This window comes from Lithobates pipiens, unplaced genomic scaffold (genome assembly GCF_037356315.1).
Source record: "Lithobates pipiens isolate NorthernLeopardFrog02 unplaced genomic scaffold, aLitPip1_a1.2 Scaffold_30, whole genome shotgun sequence".
NCBI lineage: Eukaryota > Metazoa > Chordata > Amphibia > Anura > Ranidae > Lithobates > Lithobates pipiens.
Window position 1 is genome coordinate 47,929,123 of NW_027507791.1, and position 23,653 is coordinate 47,952,775.

At 43.7% G+C, this 23,653-nt stretch overlaps 1 protein-coding gene across 9 annotated transcripts in view; it reads left to right on the forward strand.

The window, feature by feature from the left end:
• The window catches only part of MEF2D (myocyte enhancer factor 2D), a 290,869-nt gene that overhangs the window by 139,389 nt on the left and 127,827 nt on the right, over window positions 1-23,653 (forward strand). The window contains exon 1 of one of the 9 annotated variants that reach the window (XM_077464180.1): window positions 22,984-23,002. The exons of the other annotated variants lie outside the window; for them this stretch is intronic. The gene's annotated coding sequence lies outside the window, so the exon portion shown is untranslated. Of the gene's footprint in view, window positions 1-22,983; window positions 23,003-23,653 lie in introns of those variants that run through there. 9 annotated transcript variants of the gene reach the window in all.

Below are 23,653 nucleotides of genomic sequence, written 5' to 3' on the forward strand. Positions count from 1 at the left end.
ATTTAATAGATTGATATAGATTTGTAAAGGCTAAAAAAACTATTTTTTTTTGGATATAGTGGGTTAGATCAGCCTTTCTCAACCTTTTCAACACAGAGGAACCCTTGAAATAACTTTCTAGTTTCAGGGAAACCCTGCTAAAAATGACTATCTACAACTTCTGATACATTAGTGTGATTGTCAGTGGAAAGATTGTCCCTTACATTGGTGATTAGTGAGAAGAATGTCCCTTACATTGGTGATCAGTGGGAAGAATGTTCCTTACATTGGTGATCAGTGAGAAGAATGTTCCTTACATTGGTGATCAGTGAGAAGAATGTTCCTTACATTGGTGATCAGTGAGAAGAATGTTCCTTACATTGGTGATCAGTGAGAAGAATGTTCCTTACATTGGTGATCAGTGGGAAGAATGTTCCTTACATTGGTGATCAGTGGGAAGAATGTTCCTTACATTGGTGATCAGTGAGAAGAATGTTCCTTACATTGGTGATCAGTGAGGAGAATGTTCCTTACATTGGTGATCAGTGAGAAGAATGTTCCTTACATTGGTGATCAGTGAGGAGAATGTTCCTTAGATTGGTGATCAGTGAGAAGAATGTTCCTTACATTGGTGATCAGTGGGAAGAATGTTCCTTACATTGATGATCAGTGGGAAGAATGTTCCTTACATTGGTGATCAGTGAGAAGAATGTTCCTTACATTGGTGATCAGTGGGAAGAATGTTCCTTACATTGGTGATCAGTGAGAAGAATGTTCCTTACATTGGTGATCAGTGAGAAGAATGTTCCTTACATTGGTGATCAGTGAGAAGAATGTTCCTTACATTGGTGATCAGTGGGAAGAATGTTCCTTACATTGGTGATCAGTGAGAAGAATGTTCCTTACATTGGTGATCAGTGAGAAGAATGTTCCTTACATTGGTGATCAGTGAGGAGAATGTTCCTTACATTGGTGATCAGTGGGAAGAATGTTCCTTACATTGGTGATCAGTGGGAAGAATGTTCCTTACATTGGTGATCAGTGAGAAGAATGTTCCTTACATTGGTGATCAGTGAGGAGAATGTTCCTTACATTGGTGATCAGTGAGAAGAATGTTCCTTACATTGGTGGTCAGTGGGAAGAATGTTCCTTACATTGGTGATCAGTGGGAAGAATGTTCCTTACATTGGTGATCAGTGGGAAGAATGTTCCTTACATTGGTGATCAGTGGGAAGAATGTTCCTTACATTGGTGATCAGTGAGAAGAATGTTCCTTACATTGGTGATCAGTGGGAAGAATGTTCCTTACATTGGTGATCAGTGGGAAGAATGTTCCTTACATTGGTGATCAGTGAGAAGAATGTTCCTTACATTGGTGATCAGTGAGAAGAATGTTTCTTACATTGGTGATCAGTGAGAAGAATGTTCCTTACATTGGTGATCAGTGAGAAGAATGTTCCTTACATTGGTGATCAGTGAGAAGAATGTTCCTTACATTGGTGATCAGTGAGAAGAATGTTTCTTACATTGGTGATCAGTGGGAAGAATGTTCCTTACATTGGTGATCAGTGAGAAGAATGTTCCTTACATTGGTGATCAGTGAGAAGAATGTTCCTTACATTGGTGATCAGTGAGAAGAATGTTCCTTACATTGGTGATCAGTGAGAAGAATGTTCCTTACATTGGTGATCAGTGAGAAGAATGTTCCTTACATTGGTGATCAGTGAGAAGAATGTTCCTTACATTGGTGATCAGTGGGAAGAATGTTCCTTACATTGGTGATCAGTGAGAAGAATGTTCCTTACATTGGTGATCAGTGAGAAGAATGTTCCTTACATTGGTGATCAGTGAGAAGAATGTTCCTTACATTGGTGATCAGTGGGAAGAATGCTCCTTACATTGGTGATCAGTGAGAAGAATCTTCCTTACATTGGTGATCAGTGAGAAGAATGTTCCTTACATTGGTGATCAGTGAGAAGAATGTTTCTTACATTGGTGATCAGTGGGAAGAATGTTCCTTACATTGGTGATCAGTGAGAAGAATGTTTCTTACATTGGTGATCAGTGGGAAGAATGTTCCTTACATTGGTGATCAGTGAGAAGAATGTTCCTTACATTGGTGATCAGTGGGAATAATTACCCTCTTACAGATAGCTAAAAAGATATAATGGTGTCAGTGAGAACTTATCTAAGACAGAAATTGCTTATTGCTCAAGGAGCCCCCGAGTAACTCTAGGGTTCAATGGGACCCTGGTTGAGAAACCCTGGGTTAGACACTTTGCTGAGTTATTATTCCTGTCTCTGCGTTGGAGACAAATGTTATGGTGACCATGAAAATGGGAATTCCCCTTACTTTGGGAAGATGTCCTACCACTTCCTCAAGAGAGGAAATGAGGGGAAATCCACTTTGCAGGACGCAGACCGCAAAAAATAACCTGGCTTGGGTTTTTCATTTCCCCTACTCTTTGCCAAAACATTAAAAAAAAATTTGAATGAATAGAATTTGCTGGAAATGAGAAGGAATATGATAGAACGTGATCTGATTTTTATATCTAAATTTTCAACTTGGGTTCTTTCAGCTCAGTTACCCTAAGCCATTGTACACACGGTTGGAGATTCCGTCGGAATGTGTCCTATCGGACCGTTTTGTCGGATATTCCGACTGTGTGTGGTATGCATCGGACTGTTTCCATCGGAATATCCGTCGGACCAACTTTTCCAACTTGCTGGAAATATTTTCCGACAAACTGGTTCGATCGGACATACTCCGATCATGTGTAGAGAATTCCGATCGGACAAAGTGCCACGCATGCTCAGATCAAATTCCTACATCAAAGCTATTGGCTACTAGCCTGAATGTAGTCCCATCGTAACGAAATTACGTCGTCACGTTCTGAAAGATCGGATTTTTCGACAACTTTGTCCGACCGTGTGTATGCAACAGTTTCGGACAAAATCCGACGGATTTGGTTGTCGGAATCTCCGACCGTGTGTACAAGGGCTAAGATTGATCAAAAATTGTTACCTTAATTGAGGTTGATTGTCTGGATTTCCACTTACAGCTGGCTACATACACCAGTCGAATTTTGTTGAAAACGTTTAATTTTCTAATCGCCAATTTGACCCCATTTCGATGGTAGTGATGAGGAAAATCGAAGGACAAGGATGGATTTTTTCAAACAAATGAAAATTCTGATTGTGAATTTGGTTTTTGTTCAGAATACATCTTATTGTAATGTGCCTCCCAAAGTCGAACAATTGAATTTGAAATGTTGGCAAGGCAATTGAACAAAAATTTTCAAGGTTTTCCTATGAAATTTGTCAAGTGGTCCATAATCCAATGCTCTGTTGAACGTTTTTTTTTTTTCTGAATTTCCATACAAATGTTCAAACAAAATTCCACAGAATTATGGCCAGCTTTAGATTTTCTGAAAAGTGACGGGCTATATAATTTCTGCAATGCATTGCGGTCACGGCATGTGCACAGCCCTGGCCACAGCTGGACCATGGGGAGTTACTGCCCCTTCAACCACTAGTGCGAACAAGCAATTCCACTTCTAGGAGCTCAGATTGTTGCAACATTTCGAGAGAAAATTTGGTGAATAGGTCACACCGGTGACCAGTTTTGAGGCCCATCGCTTTGCAGTTTCCTAGTGTGGTCACGTGCCCTAATCCCAAGACACAGGTGATGAGTATTGTACGGTTCGCCCCAATCTTATGGTGAGGAACATAGGCCATCCAGAACATTGGCCATGTGGTTCTTTGTGCCACCATTCATTATTGGGACTGTTTGGATGAACCCCACAGAGGTGGGAGTGATGGGGTTAAGCGTGCAAGGGGTCCGCGTGTGTTAAATAGACGGGTTTTGTGTTTTGGTTGCAGTGACAGGCAGCAGCTGAAAGACAGCTGTCCACCCGCCTCTTAACCCTGGGCCCATCCGTGAAAAGACACACTGTCTGTTTGAATGGGGTCTGGAGGAATGTGATGCTGAGGTGAGGTTTACACCCGTCAGTGGGGAAGGGCTTTCCCATGAGGCAGTGTATGTGGAGATCAGCGACTATGGTTTAGAATGTCCCAGTTAGTGACCTTCACAAGGTCAGGTGGGTGATGGGGCTGCTCAAGATGTTCTGAAGGACATTTATGAACCTGGTTCAACACAAAAAAAAACACTTTGCCAATGACAGACAATCCACTGTTAGCGGTCATTTGTACTTTAAAGTGGAAAAATGTAAGCTGTAAGCGGATTGGCTATTCCAAGTGCACACTAGCGTGTCTCTTTGTAGGCCATTTTGACACCTGTTTAAGGGTCATATGTACATGCCCATCCAGGCCAGATCTCCTCAGTAATGACTCGCTGCACAATATTCGGGGTGGTCTGTGTCCCAACCATAAGGGCAGATCGTACAACCCTCAATTTAAAATGGGGTCACTTAGCTGTGACCACACACTGCAGCTGTAAGGCGAAGGTCTCAAGATGGGTCACCAAGGTTAGGTAGTCGTGTTCTTATTTCCAAGATATTTTTTCTAGCACTCTTGGCTTCTGCAAATCTAATGGTCACCACATATGTTACAATCTGATTTACAATCTCCTTTATGATCACTATACTTGTCACAATCTGACTGTACAATCTCCTTTTAGATCCACCAACAAGCATGTACCATGAGGGCCTTCCTGGTTGCATACAGATTGATTGGATAGTTTAGCTAGGCCCTCATATTCCTTATGCCGCGTACACACGTATCAGACTATCCAGCGGACTTAGTCTGGTGGACAAACCGCCGGACTGCCCGCCGGACTTTCCGAATGAGCTACCTGCCCACACACGGTACTTTTGCGGTGGACTAGGTCGGTCGGGCGGACTAAATCCACCAGACTATCCGCCGTACCGCCGGACCATCCGCCATACTTTTGAAATGAACGGACTCGCCCACACACACGGAGGAAAGTCCGCTCATTAGACGGGACCAGCGATGGAAGCCAAGGCACCCCCCCCATGTTGAGGGCACGCGGCCTGGTACGGCTCAGGAAGGGGTGGGCGCCCGCTCGTCCCCACCCCCTTTCCTGGCTGGCCGGGTAGCGTGCTCAGTTAAGGGTCTGATATGGACCTGGGGGGGACCCCCACTCAATTTTTTCAGCGTAGGGATTCCCCTTTAAGTCCATACCAGGTGACGGGGCCAGCGACGCCTCCTTCGCTGGTCCCGGCTACCTGGAGCCGTGCTCAAAATTAGCGGACTTTTCTCCGGGCGGAAAAAATCCATTAATTTCAAAAGTACGGCGGACTAGCCCACACATGGCCCTATTGTCTGCCGGACTAGCACACACATGGCCGTATTGTGCGCCGAAATGCGAGTCAGATTGATGTGCAAAACTACTTTGGGTAAAAAAAAGTCCGCCGGAGCCCACACACGGGCGGATTGTCCGGCAGACTTGAGTCCGCCGGACTTTTCCACCGGTTTGTTTGATCGTGTGTACGGGGCTTTAGTTTTGGTAGATATAAGGTTGATTGTATAGAGATTGAACGGTCAGATGTAACCTGTATGGTGATCTTAGGTTCTACCAACAAATATGTAGTATAAGGGCATTCCTGACTGGATAGTGTAGGTAGGTCCTCATATTGCATAGTTTTGGTAGATCTAAGGTTGATTGTACTTGTGGTATGGTGGCCATACAATGTTTGATAAATGATCAATTTCTTTTGATAGGACAAATCTATAGTGGACAACCCATTCCATCAACATGCAACGGGGGGAGTGGATTTAATCTCATAATCTGATTGAAATACAATTGTATTCATAAACAAAGTATTTTAGTGCTGCCAGTTGAATCACAAATTTTCTGACTTGAGTGAAGTCAATCTAAACTAAGTTTAAATTAATCAAAAGGGAAGTCATGGCTTTTAGATTTCATATTCGATCGTTTTGGTCAAATCGAAGCGATGGCCACCATTAGGCTGACCACACACATGGCAATGCCAAAATTCGACCTAGCATGAATTCACTTTGCTGTGACCACACTGTGCAGCTGCACGGTGAAAGGCCTTCAGACTGGTCACTGTTGTTACCACCAGACCCCCCTTTTATAATCCGAAGAGGAGAGCTCCAGAGTTTTTGTATCGGAGTTAGGCAACCTCTGCACTACAAATCCTATCATGCCTTGGTCTAAGGGAGTCTTGCAGTGCCTCATGTGACTTGTAGTTCCACAAGAGCTGGAGTCTGGAGGTTGTACACCTGCGTTTTTTAGATCATCATTTCAAGTGGCTCTTCTTCTGCTGTCCTGAGTAGACTCCTCATCAAAAATCAGCTAGAATCTTTCGATATTTGAAGGATCAATATAGATAGGCATGTTATTTTCCTAAGACGTAAACGTAAGCAGTGGTGGAAGCCAACAATAAAGTGAAGTCCCGATGTTGTCCACCCCTGTTTTAGATCATCAACCCCTCAAGAGGCTCTTCTGCTCTCCTCAATAGATCCCTCATCCAAACTCAGCTCGAATCTTTTGATTTTCAAAGGATTGATATCATGTTATCCTCGTAAGAGGCAAACATAAGCAGTGGCGGAAGTCGACAATAAAGTGAAGTCTCAAGGTTGTCCACCCCTGTTTTAGATCATTAACGCTTCAAGCGGCTCTTCTGCGCTCCTCAATAGACTCCTTATTCAAACTTGGCTTTTAATCTTTCATGATTCGAAGGTTTGATATTGGCACATTATCTTTGTAAGAGGCAAACATAAGCAGTAGCAGGGGCCGGCAGTAAAGCGGAGGTTCACTTTAAGCCCTTGTACACACGGTCGGACATTCCAACGGAAAATGTCCGATCGGACCGTGTTGTCGGATAATCCGACCGTGTGTGGGCTCCATCGGACTGTTTCCTTCGGAATATCCGACGGACCAAGTTTTCCAGCTTGGCTATAAAATTGTCCGATCATGTGTAGAGAATTCCGATCGGACAAAGTGCCACGCATGCTCAGATCAAATTCCTACACCAAAGCTATTGGCTACTAGCCTGAACGTAGTCCCGTCGTAACGACATAAGGTCATCACGTTCTGAACGATCGGATTTTTCGACAACTTTGTCCGACCGTGTGTATGCAACACCATTCTCGGATAAAATCCAACGGATTTGGTTGTCGGAATGTCCGACCGTGTGTACAAGGGCTAAGACCATAGGTTTTAAGCCTTTCTGGCCTGCCCAGCAAGACTTTGCAAATGACGATAGTAAATAAAGCCTACATGGCAGCCATCGCTGGTTAACCTGAAGAATTAAAGGCCTCCCCATCCCCAGGTTCACTTTAAGACCATAGGTTTTAAGCCTTTCTGGTCTGCCCAGCAAGACTTGGCAAATGACGATATTAAATAAAGCCTACACGGCAGCCATCGCTGGTTAACCTGAAGAATTAAAGGCCTCCTCATCCCCGTGCAGAGTGCCAGCCGCCTGGCGCGGTGAAAAAAACAAACAAGGGCCCGCTTCTCCTCCCAGCCAATGTTTTCTCTCTGGATCAGCGAGCAGGAGATGCTGAGGCAGCAAGTCAAGTCAGAGCCTCTCCTTGTCTGCGCAACTGAAAACATATCACATGGCTGCCAGGCCTGCTCGGCGCCCCGCCGCGCTCCCCTTGTCAGCACCGGCACCCCGCTGGGCAGGAGCTGATGCCACGGTTTAGGTACTCGGATGACCTGACCTTGCTAAAAAGACCATTGAAACCATTTTGGCCACGGAGCGGCGGCGTTGATCGAATAACATTACACAGATATGCCGTAACCTTCAAGGGCCAGTCAGGTGTTTTAACATTCGTAGGCTTAAAGGAAAACTCTGCCATGGGCACAGATGTCCGTACTTCCACGGATTCCAGAATGGCTTGTAAGGTTCTGGTTGTTTTGGGAAGATCCTGTCGCCTTTTCTCATTAGGGCCACAGGCTATATTGCCGTTGTCGGGTTCCAAAAATCTAGTCCTGCAGCAACTGTCAGGCGTGCACAGGGACAGTTAAGAGGCAGGTTCTGCTGGTTTATAAAAAAGGAAGGAGAACGAAGACATTTAAATAAGTCTACAGTGTGCAGAATGAAAAAAAAAAAGAAAACGAGAAGGAAAGTTGTATTTTTGCCCCCAACAAAATGAAGATGGTTTCTGTTTGACTCCTCTTTCAACTGTCATTTTGCAGCAGTTGGAATAAGCAAACATTTGTGCAACTGGGTCTTATAACTTGCCAATTGTCGCCCAAAAAAAATATATATATAAATATATATATATATTCACACACACACTATATTGTCAAACGTATTGGGGCAAATTAACTTTAATGGCATCTTAGTCCATAGGGTTCAATATTGAGTTGGCCCACCCTTTGCAGCTATAACGGCTTCAACATTCTGGGAAGGAGTGTGTCTCTATGGGAATGTTGGACCATTCTTCCAAAAGCGCATTTGGGAGATCAGGAACTGGCTCACAGTCTTTGCTCGAATTCATCCCAAAGAAGTTCTGTCGGGTTGAGGTCAGGACTCTGTGTATGCCAGTCAAGTTCCTCCGCCTCAAACTTGCTCATCCATATCTTTATGGACCTTGCTTTGTGCACTGGCGCGCAGTCATGTTGGAACCGGAAGGGGCCATCCCCAAACTGTTCCCACAAAGCATGAAGTTGTCCAATATGTCTTGGTATGCTGACACCTTAAGAGTTTCCTTCACTGGAATGAACGTACCAAGCCCAACCCCTGAAAAACAACCCCACGCATAATCCCCCCTCCACCAAATGATTTGGACCAGTGCACAAAGCAAGGTCCACAAAGCCATGGATGAGTGAGATTGAGGTGGAGGAACTTGACTGGCCTGACCTCAACCTAATAATAGACCACCTTTGGGATGAATTAGAGTGGAGACTAAAGCAGGCCTTCTCGTCCCACATCAGTGCCTGACCTCACAAATGCGCTTCTGGAAGAATGGTCAAACATTCCCATAGACACCCTCCTAAAACTTGTGGACGGCCTTCCCATAAGAGTTGAAGCTGTTACAGCTGCAAAGGGTGGACCAACTCAATATTGAACCCTACGGACTAAGACTGGGATGCCACTAAAGTTCATGTGCGTGTAAAGGCAGGTGTCCCAATACTTGTGAAAATTATATATACACACAATTTATTTTGTAATTTTATTGCATCCTTAAAGTGAACGCAAAGGCCTCATTGGTTGCCCTATCCTGCATAGCTATTTTAGTGTATCTGTAGCCTTTTTTTTTTTCTAGTTTTGGAAGGATTAGAACCCCTGTCAGGCTTTATTGCTATCCCAGGCCCTATTAAAGCGATTTCCCCTCACTTCCTGTGTCACCAGGGCAGGAAGTAAGAAGAAATCTCCTTCAAGGGCTGATTTACAGAAGCCAAAAAACAGGAAGGGGGGGTTTTACAGAAAACAACCGTGCTAAATATGCAAACACTACTAGTATGTGCTGGGAGGACATGGTATTGTAGCGTGCATACCATCACATTGCACTGTTTTTTTTTTTTTTGTTAGAGCTTTATTGAAATATTACAAGTTCTGTTCACACAGCAGTGTTGGGATTTTTGGGGAAAAAAATACTTTCAGCGCTAACCACCGCAACTCAGTGGCGTGAACCGGTACCGTAGGGAACAAGGCATATTGCCTTGTCTTTGCTATTGGACCGTGCTATACAATGCTGCCCATTGCATCTCAACGCATATGGTGTGACTGGGCCCTGATAACTGTAAAATTGGACAGGGGTTCTAACCCTCCCTCACTCAGCAAAATTTTGGCTATAAATCTCACTTTTAACTAGTTGTTCATTTTTAACGCCCTCCTATATTTTCTCCTCAGAAGTGTCTTCTAACATGGCCGAACCAGGCCCGGCAGTCATTTTGTGTGTATGTGTAAGTCGTATTTTTACAACGATACAGCCTTGCCTTTCAATTATTAGCACATCACCTGACTGACTTTTGAGGTCTCCTGTTTACAATATGTCTCGGCCCTGTTGGATAAGCCGTGTGAATGTTGCTGGGGAACAAAATGGCTGCCACCACTGTCGTCATAAATGGGACATTTTACCTCAAAATCACCTCAACCTTCAGTTTCCAGAGTTCGGTTAAACATTTTACATTTATGAAGTTTGTATTCTCGTTTCTGGCGGATTGGTGTTAATGAGGTTTTGGCGTTTGCGAGGCCTGCTTTGGTCAGACAGGCCTTCTTTTGTCAGGCCTTGTGACGTCGTTGTGTGGTTCATTGTTGGTGAGGATTAGCACCCCGTTTATATGACTGTACACACACGGGGTGTAAAAACAATGAACAAATGGGTGTCATCTGGGATAGCCGGTGTCAGAACCGAGACAAAAGCCCTCATTTGGTCAAGCGGCATTTAGTGGTTTGTTATGCAGCTGTCGTCTGTTCACCCCTTCAGTGCCAGAGCGGTGTGCAACTCGCTAAGTTTTTTTTTTTTTTTTTCTGGTAACCATTTTGTTCCCCTCAGCATACCATGTTATCTATTTACTTTATTTCGTATAAATGTCAAATGCATTTTTATTGAGCGCCAAAAACGCAGTCTCCAGTTTGTTTATTGTGGGCAGCACATGTTCAAATGCAACCATGGTGCGTTTTTGATGCGTTTTGAAAAGTCTTGCTTACTCCATCTTTTGTGAGCTTTCAAAAATGAATCAAAAAACGCTTGTCCCCTTTGAAACAAATGGAATATTGCGTTTTTGAGGTGCTTTTTTGAGTCACGTGTCCATATTTCACGGGTTCATTCTAGCAGCCAAGCAACCAGAATTCTAGAACACTGGAATTGCATCAAAACGCATTGCGTTTTTACCAGTTTTTCAGTGGAGTATTGTGAAAGGGTTTTTAAATGCCACAGAGCAGAATGTTTTAACATCGTGGTCTCCTTTCCTCTGCTTCTGCTCAGAAGCCATTTTGTTTTCTTCTTCCTAGGACAGAAAAGGCGGGCACGATTCAATATTTTCCTTTCATTTGTACGGGTGACTGGCCTCCATTATGTTCAGCTGGTGAAATCTGCACTTTTGATTTTGATTTTTTTTCTTACCAAAAGCGAGCGCGTTTCTGGGCCCTGAGACCCTTGAGTCTCATTGATGATGACCCCGGAGGTTTGACATGGCTGCCCTGATACGTTTTTCCTTCCTCAGATCAGGCAGCCTTTCTGGCAGAGCGCGGCGGCTGCGTCTCCGCATTATATCAGCTATCTGAAAGAATCTAGGTCACGAACATAATTTCTCCCCCTCCAGGGGGTTGCTGGAATCAGACCTCAATTTTTCTTTCCAGTCTCAGTAGGATTGTACTTAGATTGTGCTGTCCCCTCCTAGGAGCTAATTGAGATGAGCGATGGTGGCCGGTGGCGAAAACACCTGCCCGCGCGAAGTATTGCGCAGCGTCTTGCAAAGCATACTTTATTGTCCGCTGGCACCACAGCCATACACCCCCCGACCCTTTACAACTCTTTCAAACGATCAATGCCAGATCGGTGACGGCGCGGGATGTGGACAGTCACCATACTTGCCCCAAAAATACAAACTATGTGATCAGTTCAAACAGTATTTACCACCATTGGGGGTTTTAGGGGTTAACACAAGTGAGAAACAAACTTTTGGTTCAAAGATGGTCTTCACCATACATGGGGGTTATCCGCTGTGCAAAAGAGAACTGGTCACGAGTTTGTGCGATTTGTGTTTGAAGCAAGTTGCATGAGCAGCAAACCGTGACGCCTCCGTAATATAATTCTTGACTCTGTTCCTGTCTGATTCGGAGATTTGGGTCCAGACCTGGCTGCCGCTGTACCAACAGACCTCCCCACTGTCTGCCATTTTTAAGGGATACTTCTCTGATCAACATCTTACCAGAAAACGTTCTGACACACGTCTCTGACCACCATATTAACACACTTACCTTCCGACTGCCATTTTGCTATCACATTTCTATTATGGCAGCCACTGTACCAATGCACTTCTCTGACTGCCAACTTACCAGCACACTTCTCCACTGATTTCCACTTTACCAGCACACTTCTCTGACCTCCACCATACCAGCGCACTTCTCTACTAACTGCCACTTTATTGACAAGGTTCCCTGACTGCCGCTGTACCAGTCCACTACTCCACTGATTGCTGCTTTACCAGTGCACTTTTCAGACCGGTGCCATATCGGATCTCTTCTCTGAATGATTGACAATTTATTGGTGCACTTCTCTGACCGGCACAGTTCTCTACTGGCGCACTTCTCTGACTGCCACCATACCCAGCACGCATCTGACTGCCGCCGTACCAGCACACGTCTCTGACTGCCGCCGTACCAGCACACGTCTCTGACTGCCGCCGTACCAGCACACGTCTCTGACTGCCGCCGTACCAGCACACGTCTCTGACTGCCGCCGTACCAGCACACGTCTCTGACTGCCGCCGTACCAGCACACGTCTCTGACTGCCGCCGTACCAGCACACGTCTCTGACTGCCGCCGTACCAGCACACGTCTCTGACTGCCGCCGTACCAGCACACGTCTCTGACTGCCGCCGTACCAGTGCAACTCTCTATTGGCTGCCACTTTACCAGCTAACTTCTCTGACCGACCCTATCTGCCACTTTGGTTATAGTTGGATATATCCATTATTTCCTGCTTTTGGTATTTAAGTTTACATTGCCAGCCTGTAAGAGGGATTATTGTGGAGAAGGAAAACCAGAGGGATCTGAGACCAACAGGCGGACTTTTTTAATGTACAGAAAGTTCTGAGCGTTGCGCCTGATCATGTGACATTGCATAGTACGTGGTCCCATCGAGCAATCTTTACGCTTGGTCCGCTGAAGAAAACTTTCTATGGCGTGAAATAATCGGATAAACAGCTGCATGCCAATCTCAACGTGTAGAGTTATTTTCCGGAGAATTTTTCCAGTTCGGATGTTTATCCTGAAGCCGCTTTGTGCGTTCCTCGGTGAAGTCATGTTCACATCATAAAGGAGGCAGCGGAGGAGGCGATGTATGATTAAGCGCGTTCAGCAAAGTCGCTTCTGATGTTCTATGGTTACCTAGAATCGCACCTCCTTTTAAGGGGCGAATTTGCTCAAGTGATGAAATGATTTGAAGCAATCAGCCTGCGGTTTAATGCGGCGTAAAAATCCTTGGCGGGACGGAGGCTGCGCGCAAACTGCCGCGTATTGTCTCACTTGCAGCTTAAAGAACGAGCCTGGTGACGTCGGTGTCTAAAAAAATGAATGTTTTGCAGAAGTGTTTAAATAGTCTCTTCATTAAAAAAAAAGTTCCCATAAAAGGAATATGAGTGTTAGCGTATTTTTTGACGTATTTACCTCCCTTGTATAGACGTTCTAAAGCCTGGTGGGCGATGCCATCTTGGATGTGGTGTCAGCAGCCGCACTCAAGCCAAAACTGTAGAGTTGTCCCGTTTGCCCCTCCCTGGCAATAAAGTGGGGGACAGAGAAGCTGGGCCAGCACGGACAGTGGACACTCCCAGAAGACAAGTGGGCTATGACATGGAAGGGCGGTGCTAGGGAATTGACTTTACATTTGAAAAAATTATTATAAGGAGGTAAAACGCGCTAACATGCGACAGGGTCTCTGTAATAAATTGGGAGTCTTACTCCCCCGTTCACTCATGGCGATTTGGAATCTCTGGCGGAATTGCCGTGATTCTGCCTGCTATTCCACATCACGCAGAAATCGCTGCAAAGCACGCGACTCTTGTTTTGGGTGCTATTCATTTTAATTGCGGTGCGTTTTTTTTCTTTTCCCAGAATTGTTTCAGGACAGAATCTTGTGGAAAAACGCACCTTTAAAAATTGCGTATAAGATGTTGCCCAAAAACATGCAGGAGCTTCTTTTGGGCAACAAACTCGCATAGGGCAGCCACTTGAAGTGAATTGCAGAATTGCATGAAAAGTGAGCTTTTTCACAGATTCAACTGCCCTCTGCTCTTTCTCTTCCTTATGCAGTAGCTTTGAATTCATCGTTTGAGAACTCAACTCTGATGAAGGTGAACCGTAACAGCTAGGCATTTTCCAGTCAGGCTTCAGGAGGTATGTAAATGGCCTATACCTAATCGTCTTTGGTCAAAGCTGCACAGTTTGGTTTTTATTTACAGACGCTAGTGACCTGCATGGGCAGTTTTTGGCTAAAGCTAAACTATCCCTTTTAGGCTTGGTTCACATAAATGCGAATCAATTGTGTTTTTAACCACATCCGATTTGCCTTACATGTGAACCGAACCAGCGTTCAGTGAAGCTGGTTCGCACATGTCCAGGGTGGATGCGGTCTACTTTTGAAAAGGGTCCTGTGCGATTTGTGGTCCAGTTTAGGTGCGAATTTAAGTAAAAATTTGCACTTAAACCAGTAAACCAAACCGCAGCCGGACATGTGTGAACCTAGCCTTGGGGTTCAGGCCTAGGAAGGACCGGTTAATCATAAACAGATAAATATGTATTTTTTTTAAAATATGATAGATATCCCAGCATGCACTTGTGCTACAGGAGACCATAACACGCGGTGCTCGGTACTTCGCGGTCATCGTGGCCTAAGGAATCAAAGAGGCATGGACGATGGAGACCTGACAGAGTCCGCAGCAGAACCAGCTGGCATGTCGCCCTGCGTTCCTGGCACCCACATGTCATTACTCATCAAGTGAGCAGGCTCTTTCACGAGACGCGAAGAACAGGTGACGCAGACGGCGGCCCGTTACTGCTGTTTGCATCTGTTTCCATAGCAACAGCTGCCAATGTCCCTGCGGTGGCCATGACAGGGACAAAATACAGAAAGCCGCGTCTCCTTTGCCGATGGTGGTTCACGATTTTTAAAAGGTTAATTTAGGCCCTGACGCTTTGTAAAAGGTTATTGTGCAAAGAAGGACGCTGTGGAGTAACCAAAGCAGCCAGTCCAATTTTGTTTACGTTGGGCGGCCAACAGATAAATTCTGTGGGCAATCACGTTCTGCCCCTTACGTTTTCAAATAACACCATTTGTCTGTTTTACTGATCTGGGAGCTTTGAGCCGATTTGAGGAAATTAGTACTTCATTATTAGCGGGGAAGAAGCCAAACCAATAAGTTGCGGTATTATCACCTAATTACGGGTGTCGTTAATTACACTGAGGTGAAACGTACCGTGACTGGACGCCTATTCGAATAGGCTTGTATGGAAGGGAGCAAAGGCTACAACTGATTAGCTGGTAAACCTCTCAAACAAAATGGCTTCTTGCATTGAGGCATAACTAAAATCGAAGTTTCATTTTCCATAGGTGCTACCCGGGCCTTTTATTTATCAAAGTGTCTGAAGCATTCTGGTCGCCTGTTTTTCAGTCAAATGTATTTATTTATTTACATTTCCAGTCAGCATAGAAAAATGAGCGGGAAAATCTGGTTGCTAGGGGCAACTAGAAAGTTCTATCCTCTGACTCTTATAAGAGAGGCTTGTTGTGTTTTAAAGACAACCTGTGATATGGAAGCCATTTTGTTCATGGCAGCCGGTTGGATCAAATGTGATTTTGTTGTGCGTTTCTTGAAGGACAACACTCAACAGTAAGATTTCTGTTATATTTTATAGGGGCCGTTCATATCTAAATGCTGCGTGTGTCGCTAAAGAAGTACAACAGCTTCTTTGGGGCAAGCTCTCACATTTTTGGCTCAATAGTTTTTGTTGGGTGCAACTAAGACACTTTTTTTTTTCCCGCCAACTTTGGCCTATTAAAAATCCTTAGACCTGAAAACGTGTTAAGAGTGTGACCAAAGATGCTAACGCTCAAGTGTGAACCAAGCCTAAGGTCGTGCCCATACAGGTTATAACGAACGGTCGCTGGTGTGTGCTGTGTCGGAGTGCCTCACACTGCTTTTTTTTTTTTTAACTTTATTAAAATAACACACAATGACATATTCATCGTTGCGTGTTGTAGTGCGCTCTAGTGTGTTGCAACATGCTGTACGGTCCAAAAATGCAGCATGTCCTACCTTTTTATTAGCCAGTGTTGTGCGCTGAACCAATAGGACTTAAGGCATAAAGACATATGAACATCTGTTGAAGAAAACAAACTATATGCAGCTTTGAACAAAGTTGAATAATGCCCTTGCTATAGGTGTAGGCCATTTACGTGCCTCTGGAGGCCTGACTAAAACAATTACAAGGATGATATCATCCTGTCCTTTTTTTGTTGTTAGGATGTTGCTAGAGATCGCATCATGCCATCCTTCCTTGTTGCTAGGATGTTGCTAAGACTCCTCGCTCTCACGGTTAACCTCTACCATTGCAGGAGCATACTCTCAAATACTGAGCTCAGAACTACTGCATCAGGGGAGAGCATGTGTGTGAAGGGGTTTGAATTGGAGAAAGACATTCCCCTGATGGTGGAAGTTAGCAGTGACAGCTGGATGTCTCTTAGCAACATCCTAGCAACAAGGCAGGATAAGGATTTGTCTACAGGCACCACTTACCTGGGTAGGTTGGGTTTAGTAAAGGGCAACTATGCCTTTAGGTCAACTTGCCTTGTCTTCCTGTTAGGCCTGGGTTGCCCAATGCAGCCCAACGCATAGGGTATGAATGAGCCCTGAGGCTGGATTCACACTTATGAATTTAATGCACAGTAACGTGGATGGGGGGGGGGGGTGCATTTATTTCCTATAGGCTGTCAATGCATAGATATGAATACAGAGGCATTTTGGTATGCCACGTTGGCCACAAATGGACCCAGTATTTTATTAGGAGAGGTAAACCTAGTTAACTGCCTTACGAAACGAACGGGCAAACGAAATGTAAAATGCATTAAGGTAACAGGGGCGCAGGTGTGAATAGGCCCTGAAGCATTAAACAGTGTATTTGTTTTGCTGGCTTGCTTTAGGTACCCCAATGTTGGCATTTTATACCAGGCAGCCCAAGGCAGATATGGCAATCATATCTTTCTGGTCCTTGCGATAGTATGACTCTTGTAGTTCAGTGGAAACTTCCAGATCCAAAATCTATAGAGACCTTGTGGCCATTGTGTACTTGCTCATGGGGGGGGGGGGGGGGCTCTAACCACCAATGGCATACTTGGGCCTACTCTGGCCACAACGCCAAGTGTCCCCATATTTCTTTGATTTCATCTCTCTACTTCCTGAGGGTGCTCTATTTAGGTTAAAAGGTTTAACCACAACACAGATATTTCCCTGTTTTGGTCACCTCAGAAAAGGCCTATGCTCGTAATATGATTATCAAACTTTGATTTCTCTAGATCATCGTCATTTTCTCAGGGCTTATGTTCTTTCTTCATCTACTTTAGGGGGATCTCTCTTTGGGAAATCCCCTCACCTAGTACTGATTAGTCAAGCATCATTTTGTCATGAGGAGAGGGGTCCACTGGGCCTTTTTGTCTAGGTCAGGGATCTCCACAATATGGCCCTCCAGCTATTACAGAACTACATGTCCTATGAGGCATTGTAAAACTCTGACGTTCACAGCCATGACTAGGCATGATGGGAATTTGTAGTTTCTGAACAACTGGAGGGCCAAAGTTTTGAGACCCCTTGTCTAGGTGGACCTAAGTGTGCCTTACACCCCCCCCCCCTTCAGGAGTCTTGAGCCCTGATGGTGGTCAGGGAAGGGTCCTTCCTCTTCGAGAGGGGACCATATGACACACCCTTAGTGCAATTTTGTGTGTGTTTATGTGCACTTTTTTTTGTTCGCTTTTGGTGCTATGTTTTTACTCCATGCATCGTGAGCTTGAGAAAAAAAAACGAAGACAGTCTCCACCCCACAGCCACACTCGGGAGAATCCCTCAACCAGTACTTGTTGGTTGGCTCCGACTGACCATAAAGAGCAGGGACTACCTCTCTTTGGGAGAGTCCCTCAACCAGTACTTGTTGGTTGTCTCCGACTGACCATAAAGAGCAGGGACTACCTCTCTTCGGGAGAGTCCCTCAACCAGTACTTGTTGGTTGGCTTCGAATGACCATGAAGTGCAGGGTCTACCTGGCATTTTGGCTAGGTGGACCTAAGTGTGCCTTTTTTCACATGGATTGTAGTGTGTGGGCCTACTCTAAAGTCTAGGGGGAGGATAGATGGCCCTTAGGTTCTTTCTTTATCAACCTTAGGGGATCTCTCTTTGGCAGATCCCCTCACCTAGTACTGATTGGTCAAAGAAGAAAGTCATCTCCCTACAGCTACACATATACATGTCCCTTGTGTGGCTGTGGGGTGGGAAATGCCCTCATCGCAGATAATTGGCCTTGTAAAGTGGTGGGATTGCTCAGGTTGGTTTCGGACTTGGATTGACGCATACCCAATCCTCATCCCTGGTCTGGTCTCCGCCCCCTCCTGTTGTTTTCTGTAGTAGGTGGAGCCTGCTGGGCCTCTCCAACAGCTCTGTTCTCTGCACAGGGTAGGTGCGGCACATCGATGATGTCACCGCAACCTTACAAGGGAACATCTGGGTTTGCAAAGGCCTTTGGTACAAACAAAGTGGGTTTGTGTCCTTTTGTGGCTATTGATGGAAATATTTAATTGAAAACTTTTTTGACCGGCGTTCTCCTTAAAGTCGCTCATACCTGGCGACGCGTGCGCCTACGGGAAATTCTCACCTTGCAGGGGCTTTGTCGCTTATACGCGGAATGTTTTATCGCTGAAAGCCTAATGTCCTCTATACTGAGCCCGAAGCATTTGTGTGCGGTACAGGACCCCCGAAAACAGAAATAAGATTGCGCCGAAAGAAAACCGCTTGTGTGTTCCGCAACCCGCATTCTATAAACTTATTAGATGTTAAACGTTAGAATGAAACTTTCCTTCTTTTTTTTTATGTTTATTTTTTTTTTATTCCAGGTTATGCAAAACCGGGGATTGCCCAGCGTTCAGGGGTTAAGGGGCCCCTTGCGGCGAGGGGCAGCGACACGGTGCTTGCAGACTCCCCGGAGCTTTTGCTGCCATGCCTGTGCCTTCCCCAGCTCTCCGAGCATCAAGGAGGGCAAGACCTTGGAGCTGTTGCGTGGTGATAGTCGCTATGGAAACCGGTTCACAGTATCCATGTGCTGAACATGTCTGTATCACTTTGTGTCTGGCTCTAAGTGAAGCACGATAAGCCAGAGAACAGGGTGGTGGTGGCGGTGGGGGGGGGAGCAGCCTGGCCAACTGTACTAACTTTTATTGATGCCTTTTACTATATATAGAGTAAATCCTCCAAATATTATAAGGTGACGGCAGCGTGCATGTTACAGAAACTTGCAGCAGCCAATCGGAATTTGACATCTGCTTACTTGACTGCGGAGATGGGATTTGGAGCATCGTCATTGGGCGCAAATCGCTCTGCCGCTCACCTCCGCAGCCATCCTTAGTTATGTCTGGTGCACCTGTATGTACAGATACACTGTACACCTGAACCATCAACTTCTCTCATTTGCCCCCCTTTTTTGGTCTGTTTTAATCTGTTGCTGCCCACATGTGTACGGTGGCAAAGGGTGGGATTTAACGGGCGCACACACACACACACACACACACACACATGGGTCACTGGACAATTGAGGGTCTCTGAGCTGAGAGCGCGTTCACTGTGTACTCCTAGCACAGGAATCCAGCTATCAAAGACGGCTCACCGACCCCAATAATGATGGGTAGCCGGCGGCGCCAGCTCCTGATCATGTGACCACTGTGACAGCCAATCACAGTGGTCTCGTGATCCCCAATCCAGTCCTTCCCAGAACCCTTTAAAGAGATGCTGGAGTGGGCGGGAAGGAGCGAAGTGTACCATTGGAAGCATTTGGTTATATCTGTTCGAAAGTGCAAAAAAAATTACCGGTTGATCCTGCCAGAAACGAATTGAGCTGAGAACTTCCTGTGCCTTACTATTATTATTATTATAGTTATTGTTTTTTTTATTATTATTTTTACAATTTTATTATTATTATTATAGAGGGTTTATATTCATTGAGCTGATAACTTCCTGTGTTGTACTATTAATATTATTGTTGTTGCTATTATTATTATTATTTTTAATATTAAATTTTTTTTATTATTAGTATACAGGATTTATATTCATATAAACCCTGAACATTCTGTGCTGTACTATTACTATTATTGTTATAATTTTTATTATACAGGATTTATATTTATTGAGCTGATAACTTCCTGTGTTGTATTATTATTATTTTTAATATTCTATTTTATTATTCGTATACAGGATTGATATTACACAGGGTTTATGTTCATTGAGCTGATAACATTCTGTGCTGTACTATTATTGTTATTGTTTTGATTATTATAATTTTTATTTTTAATATATCTTATAATAATATACAATATTTATATTCATTGAGCTGATAACTTCCTATGCTGTACTATTATCATGTGTATTATTATTTTTAATATTATATTATTACTATTATACAGGACTTATAGTCATTGAGCTGATAACTTCCTGTGCTATTACTATTAGTATACTACTATTCTACTATTACTATTAGTATAATTTTTATTATTATACAAGATTTATATTCACTGTGCTGTACTATTACTATTATTGTTATGATTATTATTATTATTTGTAATATTATTTTAATAATAATATTAATATATTAAAAATCATAATAAAATTCTAACAATAATAGTAATAGTACAGCACAGGAAGTTATCAGCTCAATGAATATAAATCCTGTATAATAATAATAATAATAATATGAACAAAATAACAATAGTAGTAATTGGTAAAGCACAGGAAGTTATCAGCTCAATGAATATAAATCCTGTATAATAATAATAATAATAATAATATAATAATAATAATAGCAATAGTATAGCACAGGAACTTATCAGCTTAATGAATATAAATCCTGTATAATAATAATTATATATTATCAAAAATAATAATAAAAATGATACCAATAATAGTAATAGCACAGCACAGGAAGTTATCAGGTCAATGAATATAAATCCTGCATAGTAATAATAGCATTATTATATATTATTTATATATATATATATATATATATATATATATATATATATATATATATATTGTATAGAGAGAGAGATAATCTCTCTCTCTCTCTCTTATATTTTATATGTATATATATATATATATATATATATATATATATATCTCTATTGCCTTCATAAGGGCCTGGATAGGGAATGGAAAAGCTTCCTATAGAACAATCTACAGCTCAGATTTTAGCCAATTTTAGAAATTCAAGCCATATATGGCCAACTTCAAGAGGTTGTAAACCTCTGACATGAAATGTGAACAAAGCGATATCCCTCTATACCAGGGGTCTCAAACTGGTGGCTCTCCTGCTGTTGCGAAACTGCAAGTCCCATCATGCCTCTGCCTGTGGAAGTCATGCTTGTAACTGTCAGCCTTGCAATGCCTCATGGGACTTGTTGTTTCGCAACAGCTGGGGGGCTGCCAGTTTGAGACCCTCTGCTCTATAGTGCGTACTTGTTTCAATCCAGAGCACTAAGTGTCATTTCTGTCTGCTGCTTCATTCCTCTGCCAGCATGAGTCACTTCTGACAAACTTTCCTGACACGAAGGGCAAAAAAGGGGACAGAGGAGGGAGCTCCAGCACACAGCCTGTGATTGACAGCCTCAGCTGCTGTGTAAAGGGGGTTGTGTCCCCTCCCTCCAATCAGCTCTCACTGAGCTCTGTGGTGCGTAATCTCAGCTCTCCACCCACTGCATTCTGAAAGCTCAAACAAGCTTTATAAATGCTGGCGGATGTGCAGAAGAGAGGACTGCAGATAAACAGGTACAACTTATGTAGGAGGATTTGATCTCCTGTGTATCACCTGGGGCCAGTCACCTTTTTATATGTAAGGATTTTACAATCACACAGCTCATTTGGCTGTACTTCTCCTGTGGGTCACAGGAGTGCAGATCATTCTGCACCACCTGTAACCCATTTTCAGCAGACAGCGGGGGGCCGAAGCGCGCTGTCAGCTGGCGTCACAGAGCCAGTCCAGGCTCGGGCAAGATTGAGACAAATATGGTCAGCATCCGCTGACACGTCTGGATCGGCAACCGGTTCATCCTCTCAGCAAGCGACTGAGTAAGGCTTGATTCACGCGAATGCGTTTTTTGATGCATTTTGCAGAAATGCAGAGACATTTTTTTAACATGGGTCCCTATGGAACATGTTCACACCAATGCATTTTTGTGCCTCTGCATTTTTGGAAAGGGTCCAGGACTTTTTTTTTTCCATGCAAAATGCAGCGTTTTGCATGTAATAGAATTCAACGGACCCGCATCCAAAATGCAAGTACCACGTTTTTACTGCGATTATTTTTTTATTTTTTATTTTTTTTCATTTTTATTTTTTTACACTGTATATAGCTGGTTGCTAAGAAACCACAGTGTAAAAAAAAAAAAAAAAAAAAAAGCAAATCGCAGTAAAAACGCGTGTCCAAAAACACGGCAAGTACTGCAGATATGCTCAAAAGCAACATGCATAGATGTGAATCGAGCCTTACTGACAAATGATAGACTTGCCTGTAGTAAAAAGTGGTTGTAAGGGGTTTACAACCACTTTAAAGGGTCACTTTATGTCGGCGCATTGGCAGCCCATTCATATAAATGGGAAGCAACAACGTGTATGGAACCTCATTCGTTTGTTTCTGAGAGCTTTGAGAATTACTCATCATATGCGTCAATTGCCGCAATATGCTGCCTGCTGCGTGTGTGGCTTACTCCATAGGGATCCAAGTGTTCCATTCTTTTAATGATCAGTTGCTGCTCTTATTGGCTTTAGTAGGACGATTGAGCGACTTTCCAGCTTGGTCACCACTCTATGGAGATCTGTGACCCAACCATACTGTTATCTCCCAAGTGATATTCATCTGCTTCCTATATTCGGAGAGGTGGTGGGGGGGGGGCGGGGAGGAGGGGGCTATCATGTCTTAACACTCACAAAACAAAAGAAGCAAGCGGAAGAGTTTGTATCCTGGGGCTCCGACTTCTTGATTGGCTTGACAACAAGCTGGAGCCTTGCAGGCTTCCTGCCGGGGGGACAGCAGTCCTGTGTCATTTTAGCCCCGAAGAGCCCCGTAGCTTCCAGCCTGTCCCTCCTCTCTCATGGTAAGCCCGATTTTCCAAGGTACGTCGCAATTTTTGTCACCGCCATGCGTTTTCCACATCTGCTGCACTGCGAGGCTTTTACCGCCTGAGAGCTTAAAAGTCAGGGTTTTTTTTTTTTTTTTTGGCACCGAGTGTCACTTTAATAAGCGGTGTCTCTTGGCCAAGGGCTACGATGCGCTGACACGAGGCTGCCAATTTACGATACGAGCTTATTCGACCTGGGGCGAAATATATTGACTGCCACTTTTGACACCTCTGGCGTGTGCGCTGGATGGCGTCTGCTGATTTGTACAGTAATGAGTGGGTGTGTGTGTGTGTGTGTGTGTGTGTGGCATTGTGCTGTGGTTGGAATGTGTACACCGCATTGTGCACAAAGGCTGCCCATGTTGTAAAAGTATTGTTAGATATATTGACGACAATGAAAGTGACCTTGTCATGTTATGTTAATGTTTTACGTACATTGTTGATTTATATATGTGTGTGTGTGTATGTATATGTGTGTATATGTATATGTATATGTATATATATATATATATATATATATATATATATATATATATATATATATATATATATATATATATATATATAAAAAAAAATATATATATATATAATAATAAAAAAAAATATATATATATATAATAAAAATAT